The sequence below is a fragment of the Argiope bruennichi genome, chromosome X2 (assembly GCF_947563725.1).
Source record: "Argiope bruennichi chromosome X2, qqArgBrue1.1, whole genome shotgun sequence".
Lineage (NCBI taxonomy): Eukaryota > Metazoa > Arthropoda > Arachnida > Araneae > Araneidae > Argiope > Argiope bruennichi.
Genome location: NC_079163.1, coordinates 46,128,143 through 46,143,411, shown reverse-complemented (window position 1 = coordinate 46,143,411; position 15,269 = coordinate 46,128,143).

Below are 15,269 nucleotides of genomic sequence, written 5' to 3'. Positions count from 1 at the left end.
ACTTCGTGATGATCCCGAGTTGCACGAGCGCTGATGGCCCGCTTGTTGCATCTGGGCAACTCTCACGCAGACCCCAGAGGGAACTTAACTCCGGAAAACTGTCCCGAATCAATGACAAATGGAAAATTATTTGCTTAGCTTCACCCAGATTTGCGTGTCTGGAGCTGCATGCCTTCGAGGAGGAAGGTACAAATTTACAATGGAGTCTTGATATTTGTTTTTGTTATAAAGATGTTTTGGAAGAAAAGGATGGAGACATAGGATGTTTGAAGTTTAAGAGCGTGTTGGTTAAATTCGCTCTCCATGTTTGCGAGATGTTTTACCAGAAGTTTTGTGTGAAAGAGGATTTGTTTTCCCTTTTTCTATTGGTTCTTATATTCAAAGGATTTATTGATTTTAGTTTTTATAAAAGTAGACAGTTATCCAACTAAACTTTCGATTAAAAATTTAATAAGAAACACTGTAAACTAATAATTTCCCATTTTTTAATTTACTTTTTTCATTTTCCTATGTATAACAATAATATTTATATCCATCTGATTTTAACTTTTCTTGCTATTGGTTAAGACTTTGTACCAGTAGAATATTTTCTAATTTCAGATTAGAAGTTAATTCAATCCATTGCTTTTCAGTATATCGAAATTTAATCATCACAATAGACAATAAACTTCACAAAACTACGGTTTTCATTTCCCCATGTATTATTCTGCATTTATTTATTTTCTCTGTGTATAGTTGTGACTTATGGCACTTTACAAGCCCGCTGACAGCTATCTGTCTGCCAGTTAAGCCAAGTGAGCATATCTTGCTTTTAAGTAGCGCCAACTAGAGCCAAGAGTACGACTTAGCTACTTCATGTGTCACATTCGCTTACATAGCCCCTTTTTACAGGGGGGGGGGCACATTCACACACCTCACAGATAGAACACAGAAGAAAAACAACCATGCCTCAACCGCGACTCGAACCCGGGAAGCCCAGATGACGGGGAAGACGCGCTGCCCCTATGCAGGACGCCAGCATTTATTTTCTTCTTGTGCAAAGAATTTACACCGATAAAATTTGTTTCCTTTCCTTAAGTATTATAAGTTAATTCTATTTTAATATAATAATTACTGTCTAATACATTGGAATAATATTCAGGATTATTTAACTAGATATTATATCACATAACAGTCTCTGCACTGGCGACTTGGGTTTAACCATTAATGAACAGCTCTTTCCTGGAAGTGAAGTTTTATTAGCAACTAATTTTTATATCTCTGATCGTCTAAAACCGTTTTTCTTAATGTCATTTGTAGTGACTTTGAGATATTGACTACAGCCTTACCGAGACTAGTATCGCTTTGGATTGTGCGTTATTTCCTTAGATGTGATAATTGTATCGCCCATTCATCATTGATCATTTATTGTTGAGAGAAATATTGGAAATGACGGAGATCATTACTTTGTCATTTTTTTCTTAGTGTCATTAATTTTTAAAAAAGAGCACCTATTGATTTTATAAATAAATAAAAATGAAGAATTGTCTAAGCATAAATAGCAATTTAGAAAAATGTTTTTATTATTAATTCATTCAAAATGAATCTTAATGTATACGAAATAGTATTTCTATTTCCACTTTAGTATAAACATTTATATACTATATAGAATGTTTCCAAAATTAGTAGCCATTCTTTTAAAAAAAATCGATTCCCAAAAGGAAAGAATATAGAAAGATATTATTTGCACAGAAAGGATAATTTTCTTTATTTCGAAAACAAAATGCATAGCTTACAGTTTAAACTACCAAATGGCTCTGCAATTGCAGGTTGTTATTACTGGTTGTAATGGTTTTGAGAGTTCAAATTTGATAGTGCTGCTCGAAAATAGAGGAACTTACAACTATTTCTTTATAATATATAGAAAAGAAATAAATGAACAAACATTCAAATTTCAACTAAAATAAAACACTAAACATAAAGACTAAAAATATCTAAGATAGAATTATAAACTGGAGATAACAATTTAAAAACACTGACAATAATTTTTTCACAACTTTAAAATTAAACATGGTTTAATATTTAACAAAGCACTGTTTAAATCTAAACAAATGAGCAACAATTCCATCAACGTCTGTATTTGGATAGCAGGATAATGTGAAAAATGCTTATTCATTCTATTGGGCAATAATGTTCGGTTCATAGATGATTTATCGTGCCCGTGTTTGAAGTTTGGTGTGCATTTTTTAAATGATAATTTTCTTTTAGCACTACTTTTTGCAATTGTCGGAAGGATGCATTGAATAGGATGAGACAATGAATAGTTATACCAAGTTATAAATGTTCAGTGTATCGTCTTTCATTCAGGAGTACAATAATTTCACTAGAAACTACACTTTCTGCAGTATTAAGCAACATTTATGATAGTAGGGCAAGGCATGGGCAACAGAAAGTTGCTGCAAAAAAATCTATCTCTCTGCTGTCAAATGAAATTGGAAAGTAAAATAGCTTATTAAACATTTTTTAGTCATTACCAACCATTAGCTTATCCTAAGTAACACATGCTGTTTCAGACACATCGGGTGCTTTAAATTGCAATTTAAGCTATCAATTATTTATAGTTCCAAGTCAAAAAAGTACAATTTTATTTCCATTATTGCTGTTCAATTTATTTGTAAATTACCGATCTCTTTAAGTTTCTCTATATTTCTGAAACACCCTGCATATAAATATTTTATAAGTTTGTTCTAATCGTTACTCGTGTGTTCCAAATTCTCAAAAATTATATCTTACTCACGTTTTTATAAAACCTGCCAAGAAATCATTCATATTTCAGTTTTATTAAAACATAATTCTAAAGTCTTGTTATTATGATAAATAATAGTGCTACATAATGTAATTTGAGTCATTAAATATCTCTTAGTATGCGTAACATAATATATTTCGTTCATGAAATCTTATACTAAACCTACCCTCTGGTCCTGATATGAGATTCGTACAATAACCTCTTCCGAGGTCTTACAAAATTTAAATAGATTCATTCCCAAAGGTTCACTTACTGTGGCCCTAGTTACCATTCTAACTCTATCCTTATATGAGCCTATTATGCAAGAGCACAATTGGTCTTTAATTTATGCTGCTGAATACTAATACCCGACTTCATAGAATTAGATGGTTATATAATATCTCCAGCGAACAGTGGACAACTTTATTAATGGACTGTCTTACAAGTTCTCCAGACTTCTATCCTATTGTTTACCTTTGGAGAATTCTAAGATACAGGAATGCTCAAGCCTGTATAGTGTATTCATTTACATATATGTAACCATTATAAATTTCATACTAATGAGCATTAAGTATGATGATAAATATTCATTCATCGTTGCTTGTGACAGATTCATTTATTTATTGTTATTTTTTTTCAAGAATTTTATTTCTTAATGTTCCAAGATTTCTGGTCGCATTACTTCATTCTAAAAGCTGTATTTTATAAAATATTTTTAAATATATTTTAAAGATAAAGTAATTACCAACTTGAGGATGCATTTTAAATAATCATTTTATTCCAACTAAAATAGATAAACGTCTTTTATTATATCTCAGAGTATAATAAAAGTTTAAAAAATAACAACCTTTTAATGTATACATTTATTTTTTTCATAATATTTTTTTTACATATGTTGTTAATTTAAGCATTTATTCTAAATTTAAAAAGAGACATTTACTAACCATTTGCTTTTCAGTCACAGACCTAACTGTCTACAACGACGGTTTTACAAGCGAATGCCACAAAGTAGTGACTATTGCTTTCCTATTTTGGTGATCTGACAGGAGATCACCAAAACAATAATAATTTTCAAAAGCAAAAACAAATATAATTTTGTTTCATTTTCCATTTAGAATTTTGTTTGATTAAATTTACGTCAACATTTTATTTTATTTGAAGGGAAATGCATAGGAAATTGAAAAGTCGTGTATTCAAAATCACTTAGAATATACGACTTTAATCACAAAAGCAGTTGTATAATCTGATTTAAATTAATTTCAAGTTCTCTGAAATTACGTACACCTACATAGCAGCGCAATTCAAAATTGTTCTAGCATCCCCGATTTCATATATAAATTTCAGAAGCAACTAAAAATATTGTTTTCCCCCATTATTTTTAACAATTTATTTTTTTTAAATACCTTCATCTTTTCTTTGAAATAATATGCCTGTTCTTGTCAGCCAGGAATTAATTTTAGGCAAATGCTATAAAATTACATAAGCTTTATACAATATAATTATGAACTGTATTAAATATAAATTACAATTGTTATCCGATTTTTTGGGCCATATCTTACTTTATAAAAACCAGTATACAAATTTTAAGCATTTTCATTTTAAGCACTAAAAATGAATAATGTACATTTAATCCAATATCCATCGAGTTTCATAGATCTATTCTGTCCGTAATAGAATTTTCTTCAAAAATTCTAAAACTATTTAACATTTAAAGAGCTTTATTCCTATTACTTAAATATATTTCCTTAAGCACCAAATTTTTGCCAAAAATAAATAAAATAAAATTCAAATTTTGCTGCTCGACGGTTTTGTAATAAAGCAACGATTAATTTAAAACAATATATAAATAATTCTAATGCAATTTTTCAAAGAAAAAAATTCACATTTTTTAATGAAATTATTTTCAGAATTTCAAAGTTATTTTCGAAAAAAAATCGACACAAAATATTTGCTAAAATATTTTACATTGTGTTGCGGAATACCCTATTAAAGCGACGTCTAACATCAAAAGAAAGATGACAGGGACAGCTCAAAGACCATCCTTTTGATGACCCTCCTTTGAGAAAAGCTGCACAGTCCCTCTGATACGGAGATTTGATAATGGATTTGCGAAAGAAAAATATTTTATCCGACTTTAAGCCGCAAAACGGCATATTTTCGAAAATTTCCGAACCCAAAAATATTACTGGTTAGCTAATGCGCTCTGATACGATTATCGGCAGGAAACCCGCTGTTGGCTATGAAATACGCATTTGGAAAGTTTCGTTTGCATAATGTCCGCCACTGTTCTGGTTCCTTGGGCTGAAGGATAATGGATTCCTATCCCTCCTGAAGAACAGGTTGCTTTATGTATTCAGTTCGATCTTCCCCCCGGCCCATCGATTGATAAGCAGATGGAACAAAACATTCAAGAGAAAAGTGCAATTCACAAGCTCGGTATCCGAATCGCAGCGAGGATAACAACAGGATAGAAGTCAAAGGGACCTCTGAAGTTTTCCGTTGATGTTGAATTGAAGGAATGAAAGAAAGAAATTAAAAACTATTCTAGTTTTACTTCCTTCAATAAATCAATTACAGAAAAAAAATACAATTGTTAATACGAAACGAATATAGGTACAGAAAAAAAAGAGAGAGCTATTTAAAAAGAAATCTTATTTTCGAAAAGCATCGTATGTGGTCTATGTCTGAAAAATTATGTGTAATTAAATATTCTTTTTGGATCATTAAACTTTGTAATCAATTATAAATAAGTATATGTTTTTTTCTGTCTTTAATAAATGTTATCTTTCAAAATGTCCTTTTTTTAAATCGCTGTTTAGATACAATGCTTACAAGGAAGATTTTTTTAAACGAAGCTAACCGTTTCTTATATCATGCTCTATATTAGCTAAACCAAGGAAATCTAAGATACAGGTACGAGATCTTTCTAGTTTTAAATATGCTCTGTCGTTTGTAAAATAATAGTATTGTTGCTCTTTGGATAAATCACCGGTGACAGGCCGTCGTTCTGTATGAGGGTCAGCGCATATGCTACTCGTAATGAGGGCTAATATGTGTCGGTCACTGTGACCAATGTTATGTGTCGAAGTGATTCGGTCATTCATTTCATCCCCGATGCCAAGGCAGGACAAGGCTAGTTCTTTGTTGTACCTTATAATACCATAATACTATCAATACTGTAATAGTAAAAGATAAATGCATTAGTTCGCCAAAATCGAGAGATGCAGCAGAATATATTGAATTCCATTTCGTAAAAATAGCCGGATAAGCACTTGGAGGATTAAAACATTTCTGTTACGATTGCAGGCATTTAGGTTTTTAGTATTGTTAAAATAGATTAGCATCGCTTTTTAAAGCTATATGAAAGGTATTTTGATATAGTCCTTAAAATTTTGAACTACTTGAATCTCGAATTGGCATCCTCTTCTCCAAAGATTGGTTTGATAACCGTATGAAACAATGTATGCAAGAGATCCAAAATATATAACCGGGCAATAACAGATGAGAAATCAAATTATCGCTGAATTTTTCTGTTTTAAACCGCAAAATGAAACTATACTAAAACCCCGTTTTGAAGAAATGCCGTTTGTTTTAAAATGGACCTCATAATTTTGAATCCGGTCAAATGATGAAGAAACTTGAATTGGTACCCCTTCTACAAACTTCTGTACCACACAACAGAAAGACATTTTTACCCAACAGATTTAATGTACACCGGACCCGTTTACACACCGTTCCTACTGTCGAATCGGGTTGCGAACTTGAAACCCTCAAGCCTCAATAAAGTTGTGGAAATGTGAAAAGGAAATTTTAAAATATTATTTTGCTCCCTTCAATAAATACATTTGAGTGTTACCAAATAAGCCGATTTAAAAGAAATTTTTTAAAAAATTGTATATCTTGTTTTAAATAAATTTTATGAAGCACTTGTAAAATATAAGACCTAACAATTCATTCTTCTATTCATTTAGAGAAAGATGGAACAAAAATAACTTCAAATAGTAAATTAATGTTTTTTTTTACAAAAAAAATTTAAACACATCTATCAAAAGCAGAAATATGCAACATTTTTGCGTTTATAATATTATTGTATTACTTACAATGCTTTCTTCCGATAAACAAAATAAATTTATATTAAGTACATTTATTATACATGATATAATTAATGATGTTTTTAAGACAGGTTAAAAACTTCAATGTTTATAACAGTATAATTTGCGATGACTATTAATGATAGGTAATTACTGTACAACAACTTATAATCTTAATATATATAAATTACGTGTCACGTTGTTTGTCCGCGATGGACTCCTAAACTACTTAACTGATTTTAATCAAATTTGCACACCGTGTGCAGTTTGATCTAACTTAAAAGATAGGATAGCCCTTTTTTTGAATTTTTAATTAGAATTTTAATTATTAATTAAAAACTAACTTTCCCGCCATAAAAATCTTTTCATTTTCCCCACCGCCAAATGAGTACGGCTTCAGTTTTTTTTTCCAACAGTCATGAGGCTAGGCTTAAGATTTTTCGGCTGATTATTTGAAACGATTCTATTTATTTTCTTAATGTTTGATGCATTTAAAATTAAACATTGTTAATTAATCGATATTTCAGATTCATTCTTAAGTACTTTTGAATTAAAATAAAACAGAATAAAGGAAATTAAAAATTTCTAATCTGCATAGCGTTACCCCAACTGGCGTAGAAAAACTTACGCATTTGCGTTACCGTAACTGGCGTTGAAAATTCACGCATGCGCATTGTGTTCTGATTGTTGACATGACAACCATTATCAACGGCTGATTTAAATTATTTTTAGGTTAGTTGCATGTTTTTGTAATTAAATTGTATTTATGTTAGTTATATATTTTTTGTATACGCTTATAGTTTTAAGTACATCGTTTTTTTAACCTGTTTTCAACCGGTTATTTTAAACGATACGTTTTATTTTCTTAGTGTTTGATGCATTTAAAATCAAACATTGTTAATCAATTGGTCTGGTCATAATGAATCTGAGAATATTTTGTTGACAAATTCTGGAAATATTACATAAATTAGGATAGATATTCTTTAGTGCCCATAAAGTTTAAACGCTCAGTGATTGTTTTCAGTAATCATATTATAAAAAAATACTTTGTTTCAGTAAAAAATATTATTATATTAATTGCAGATTAATTCTTTTCCACTTTAATTTATAGTATAAATTCTACGGGAACTAACAGAAAATTAGAGAGATACATATTACGTTATGACTGAAGGCGTTTATAATATTATGAGAGAATTATATGACTATCAAAATTTGAAGTTTTAAAATATTTTGATGCAGAAGCTATTAAAGTAGGAATTGCATAAAAATATTTAATTATTAAAATTTTAACGAACATTAAGATTGGCGAACCGGCTGGTCGCCAAAGGCGGCTAGTAATATATATAATTTGATATAACATGCTTATAATTTCAGCTTAGTTTATAATTACAATCAATAATTGGTAAGTATTATACTTGCCACAGGCACTAGGATACAAGGATATAAGTAAGGAAGCAAGTGAGTTAACAATATCAAATAGTTGTCATTGAAATAGAGAAAGTATATTTTAATAAAAGTTTTATAACACTATTCAGAGAGTTGATTTCATATTGTAAATTCCTGCGTCATAATTAACAATATTGTTTATAATATTTGCAATTTTAAAATAAATACGCTGAATTTTTTTTTTTTTTTTTTTTTTTTTTTTTTTTTTTACACATTTTGGATAAAAATAGCTGTTAAAGCAGCTACGATTCTTTTTTTAAAGAAGAGTGTTGCATGTTACAAAAAAAAAATGAATAAACGAAACATAAAGTCTGAAACTACTAACGGACTAAATTCACTTTTCTGCATTAGGATCAGCAAAAAAACTGAATTTTGCTATTTATTTAGCTGTTGTTTAGAATCATTCCGAATTCTTATTTTTCAGTCTCCTAAAATAGAATGCGTAATTTCCTGTTCATTACTGGATAATTTATTCTTCGTTGCAGTAAAGTCACCGTTAGGAAAACGCTTATTTTGCAACGTCTATATCTGTTAATGATTTTTTTTTTCGCTTTATAAGTTGTTTTTCTTATCATCTTTGAATAAACTTCCTCTTTCTTTTGATTCATTTTCTTTGTTTTCCCTTTCACCCCAACGATGCAAATTCGAAACTTTCTCTTACACATCGCAGTTTTATCAACTGTATTATTGCTCCCTCAAATCAATGAACATTTCTAGTAATAAAAGATTTCCATTTGTATTATCTATTTTTTCATTTCAATAAACAAACACAAAAGACATCATCATTACTAATTAGCATTCTGCTTCTATTTTTCAATAACAGAATATTCTGTATATTCACATCATATTCACTCGTTTAAACTGTTTTGTTTTCAATTATGTATTATTATTATATATTATTTCAATTATGTATTATGTATTTGTATTAATTATATATTATGTATTTGTATTAATTATATATTATGTATTTGTATTAATTATGCATTTAATTATGCATTACGTATTAATTATCTTGTATCCATTAAAAGCTGCCCCATAAGTCATGTTACAAACTTTTAAAGTAAGGAGTAGGTGGAATTACTAACCAAATTGCTCAAAGCAAATGGAAGAGGTCTTGGTGGCTGGTGGAAATGTTTCGGATTTAACACCAGTGTTCTAAATTCGAAACTCGATTCCACCGAAGAACGTCCGCATATGAGAACCTGGTGCACGCCAAATCCTTCAATACCAAACATTCTCCCTCTCGTATACCATAGAATTTTGAAGAAGAGGACAGCAGGTGTCATCCCCGTCATCTGAGAATCATGAAATCTGTCCTAAACTAGTGACCGGCAGTGTTTTAAAAAATAAATTGGATCGAAATTTGTGAAACATAAAATAAATTAAAATAAAAGTTGAAAATTCCATCTCTTTAGCATGAAACAATACATATTTTGGATCCTTATTATATTGTTCCTTGGATTCAAGACCCGATTCAACGAATACATCTTGCGTATACTGATACAGTACTTGCGTACAGACTGTATATACATATTTTATGTACAATCTTGGTTCATATTAATGGCACCGCCATGTATCAAACATTCTCATGATGGTGCAGCAAGAAAATTTAGGTACTATGGGAATTATATATGCCGTTACTCTCATTACCCAGAACAAACAATATTTCGCTTTAGATAACAATGTTGATTCAGTAATATTTTGTGGAGTTGTTGTTTTTTAGTTGTTTGCATCAAAACTAAAAACTTTAATGGATTTTATTAAAAGTTATATGTATTATAATAATATAACAGCAACTCATAAATATTCTAGTAGCTGGAAGAAAATGTTTCCCGGTTGTCATTATCGAACGTGAAAACAGTTACTTTACCTTGTTTTTGCAAAACATTCCTTTACATTTTCCTGTCTATCTCATTTCGTCATTGTTATGTTTGAATAATTTTAGTTAGACAAAATAGAACCAAATTCTATGTATATTTTATTAGAATATGTATAATATTACTTATTTTTGCTTTATAGATAAATTATCATAAAACCAATGAATTCATTATTATTAAAGAATCGAGTACTAATATGCTAATTTTAGTACTAATCGAGTATCGAAACAGATATATTAGAAATGAATATGTATTAGAATCGAGTGATCGAAATATAGCATATTAGTACTAATCGAGTACTAATATGCTATATTTTGCTTTTGCACAAATATTAACTCATTTATTGCCATTTACAAGATATCTCGTAGTGAACTGCTGTGAAATTAAGCGTCTGCAAACTTCTCTGGTAGAGAATGGGTTAAATTCGCAATCAACGGAATCATTAAAATCATTTCAAATTAGTTTTATTAAGAAACTTATAATTGGTAAAACAAACTATATGGAAGAAGCTAAATGTCAATTTTTTTTTTCAGAAACTTGTATAGCATTAATGTTTTAAAAAAAGGAAATATTTTATTAGGAAATATTTTATTTCTTTTGAAAAGAATATTGATTTTAAATAAAGTATTCGGTTTTAAAGTAATTCAATAAATTTGGATAAAGTAAAATAAAATATTCAAATAATGTATTACCGAATCCATTATAGTCACAAAAAAATGTCTTGAGAATAGAAAAGTAAGAAGGACAAAGGCTTTTATGTTGGCCGAGGAGGGGGGGGGGCACACATTTTTCGCACATCATTTACCCCGCATTTACAAAGCCTGCTATGAACTGCAAAATTAATTCTGTAGCTACTAATCACTTACATCAAATTAATGCAAGATTTTAAAAAAATTTGTGCTGGGCAAAAGTTTCTTCTCATTATTAAATAGTTCTAAGCCTTTTTCATCAGATCCAGGCTGGTATGGTATTGAAATTTAGACAGGAAATGCCAGTCCAAGTGTCATCTTAATCATTTAACTTCTGTTCAAAATTATGAGCTTTACCCCAAAATAGCCCTTCGGTTGCTTCAAAATACGACATTAACTCAACTTCACTGCATCAAATCCAGATTAGGCTGATACTAGTTTATCCATAACAGGTCAAAGTGTTTGATTTTCTGGGGGGATCTGAAATAGGATGTTATGATTTATCTGTAGTAAATCTCATCAAGCAGGTGTCCTTAACAAAAACTAATTGTTGGCGAACGCAGATTTGTATTTAAATAATCCTGTTAATTTCCAACCATCTAAACAGCTGTATATCTCTGAATCTCCATTTAAATGGGAAGTACTATTTTTTTTTATCAAAAAAACTAGTGACGAAAGAATACGGTTTCATGAATATTTGATTGTTGATTCGACCAATAACAATGTCTTTTCGAAATCAAGAAACATTGGGAACCGTCCTTGCAAAGTTTGAATCCTGGTCAGCTGACCAGGAGACACCCTAGCCGCAACTCCATTCTCTAAATTTCTACAATGAACAAACCTGAAGACAATTCACCCAAAATAATATGTTTAGCAACATGCATTAGGAATTTTCGGTAGAAATGGATGTCGAACACATGATCGTTTGATAATCACATCTGGAACGAACCCACGAATGAAGGGGTTTTTTTATGTTACCTTGTTGTACTTTATTCGTTGTTTTTTTTTATTCATCTGTAAATGAAAATTGTGTCTCCGTCCCTTCACGAATCGCAATTGCCTAGTAGTAAGCCCTACAGCGTCGAGCTTGGAAGACTTCCGTCAAGTTAGAAACCTACTTCCATTAGAAACTCCACCATACATGCCAGCCTAGAACGAGCTAAATTTAACGTCCTGGGCTCTAGTCGTTGTTCTGGACGCCATCCCATTGATGTGGAGCGGAAATATGGTGTATTAGCTGGGGTTTCGTCCTCATCATCAGACTCGAGTTCGATTTCAGGCCCAAAATGGCCCTAATGATTTTTTCAAACGGAAGGTGATATAACTAAACTAAACTCCTTTTTTTCTACCGATTGATATCTCGTCCGTATTTTGATTCAATTTTGAATATAAATTGTTTAAACAATGCGGAATAGACAATGCTTTAACCCTTTCGTCTCTATTGACTCTTATGTATATTGTCAGCATTTCAAAATACTCCAGACGAAAATAATCCCGTGACAAAGCATTGTAAAATGCTGCACTGAAGGAATGGGTGGAGTAGTGTGTAAACCACAAAAATTTTTATATGATTTACAGTAAAATGATTTATTCTGTCCATAGTTCTCATGTGTCATTTTACACAAGTGCTAAAAATACGTGTTTCAAATGTTTTCGAATAAATTTAACAAAAATTAGTAAACGAGAAAAATTTTAACCAAATATCTTATAACCATCACCAAATTTAAAATCAAATATTGAATCGATAATCTATAATAGTTTTTTCAATTTTGACTACATCCGTCCGTTAATTTGAAATACTGAGAACTAGAATTAAAATTTATTAAGTAACAAGGATTTTTCCAAAAACTTTATCGATTTAGTGAGATATCCTTTTGCAGTTTACTTCTTAAAGCACAGAACTTCTTACCACACATAATACTTAAACCTATCGAGTCCCGTATTATAAATTTTATAGATTAATATATCATTAAAATATAGGGGACCGCTGTGGCCAGGTGGTAAGATCTCGACTTCGGAACCGGGGGGTTTCAGGTTCGAGACCCGATTCCATCGAAGAACCGTCGTGTAAGGAGGTCTATTGTACGTTAAATCCGTCCTGACCAAACGTCCTCGTCATCTGACCGCGGTTCAAAATTACGAGGTCCGTCCCAAAATAGCCCTAGTGTTGCTTCGAACGGGACGTTAATGTAACTCATTAAAAAATAATATCTGTAATATTTTAAAACTGAGTCTGAAATACTATCGTTGAAACTGGCTTCAAACATAAATATGAATCGAAGCACTAAAATAACACAGTCCTGAAAATCAGAAATTATAAGAATACAAATGGAAAAAAAAATCAAGTACTAAATGGATTATATTTCTTAAATTGAAAGTTAACATACTATTACATCTTTAATAAACAATAACCATAAAAAGTTATGAAATATTCTTGTATTATTCCTTTCCACCTGGAAAAGCAATTCGATGTACAATTTTTTCACACAAAGATTTTTTTTATTGCTCCAAAAAATGAATATAGATACAGTGGATGAAACAATTAAGGATATACTCCGTGCACAAATTAGACTTTATATGGTGAATAATGCTCAAAAAATCTCATAATACAACTCTTTATATAGGCATTAAATTATGAACATTTTACTTTGCACCGTCTCACAAAAAATAATTTCATTAAAAGTTATTCTTTATACAGCTTTAAAACTTTATTAGGGAACTTTTGCGATTAAAAAAAATTGAGAACATACTTATGAAAAATATGTTTAATTACCACTAAACATTTTCTGCTTGCCAACTATTTTAATCCAATTTTGCGTATCTTATCTTAAACCCTTTTAACCCATTTTTTTTCTAGTCATATTATGTTAAAATATTTTTAGGCTTGAAATTAGAATAAGAAAAGGGATTCATTTAGCTTATTAGATAAATTTAATATGATTAATTAATTAATTTGGTTAATTAATAATTTAATAACAAATCAAAACACATCATTTCGTCTGAGATAAAGAACTGAAGCTTCCAAGTTTCTGACTTACTAAAAAAATTTGTCAGAACTTATGCCAACCTACATAATTCCATACAAAGATTGATAAATTTGGTGGGAAGCATACTTCCCACGGCCCTAGAAAGGGTTAAACCCTTTTCATTTTCATTTTTGTGTGATGAAGTTTGTTAAGTTAAAGCCAAACTTTTAAATGGAAAAGGGCTTGAAGAGAAACCTTTATTAATATCAGGAAATTTGTATTAAGATTATTTTAAAAAGAACAATCATAACGAGAAATAGCTAGACTTGTTGTACAAGTCACACGTGCACCCAGAAAATCATTAACAGATTTAAAAGTGACGAATTGACTGGAAATAAAAATGGAAGAGAAAGAACTCTCAGTGATGCCGGAAAAAAAATTTTTTAAAAAATTCAAGACTAATCTTAAGTGAGTTAAACTTGCAGCTGAAACTTCTCAAATCATTGGCAGAAGTGCTGAAGCTGTAATTAAACAAGCTATATTTAAAAGTCGAAATGCTAAAAAGAAACTGTTTATCAGCTTCAGAAAAAACTTTAAAAATTTGTAAAACCTTATCCTTTGAAGACCAATAACTTTTGGAAGAGAGTAATATTTAAAAGGTTTAAACATACAGTTCCTTCTAATATTTTAAATTCTTACTCTTGTTCTTAACAAAAAACAGCTCCTACTATCTCATTTTTCCAAATTTTTGAAAAGAAATAAAAGATAATCCTCTCTGCAAGTTGGAAGGCAAAAATAGATTCCTTTACATCTGAGTTACTCTCTGGTAACCTAAATTGTTGATGTTAAAAACAGTCAAAATTAGGGAGTGAAAATCACTCTTCAGTCCCAAACTTCTAAGGTACTGCAGTTATTGGAAAACTTTAAATTCAAAAGTTGTTCGTCTTATTCCTCTGACTGCGTAATTTTTTAAATCACTATTTAGATGCGATATATGCAAATAACTTCAAATATTTTTCAAATAAAATGAACCGATACTATATGTTACACAGTAATAATATGATATAATGAAAATCTGTAATCGTAAAAATAAACACTCTAAACTGCGAAAATCGCTGGATTCAATAGAAAATGGACTGATTGCCAACCCGCGGAAATCTCGGGATAAGCAGCTGGAAGGTTAATGAGGCGCTAATTCGGGTAATTGGATTTATTTTTCTATCTTCAATATTAAGAAAATTATTGAGAATTGAAAATTTCAACCTCCATCATCCCCCCCCCCCTCTTTAAGCTAGATGGGCCCTTTACGAACTCGTCCGAAGTTTGTTTTTTTACATTTCTAACAACATATTCCAAGCCAATTGAAATCCAAACAAAATTTTACTCTTGTTATCTTATCCACAACCTAACACGGGCAAAGCCTTATACGCATATAA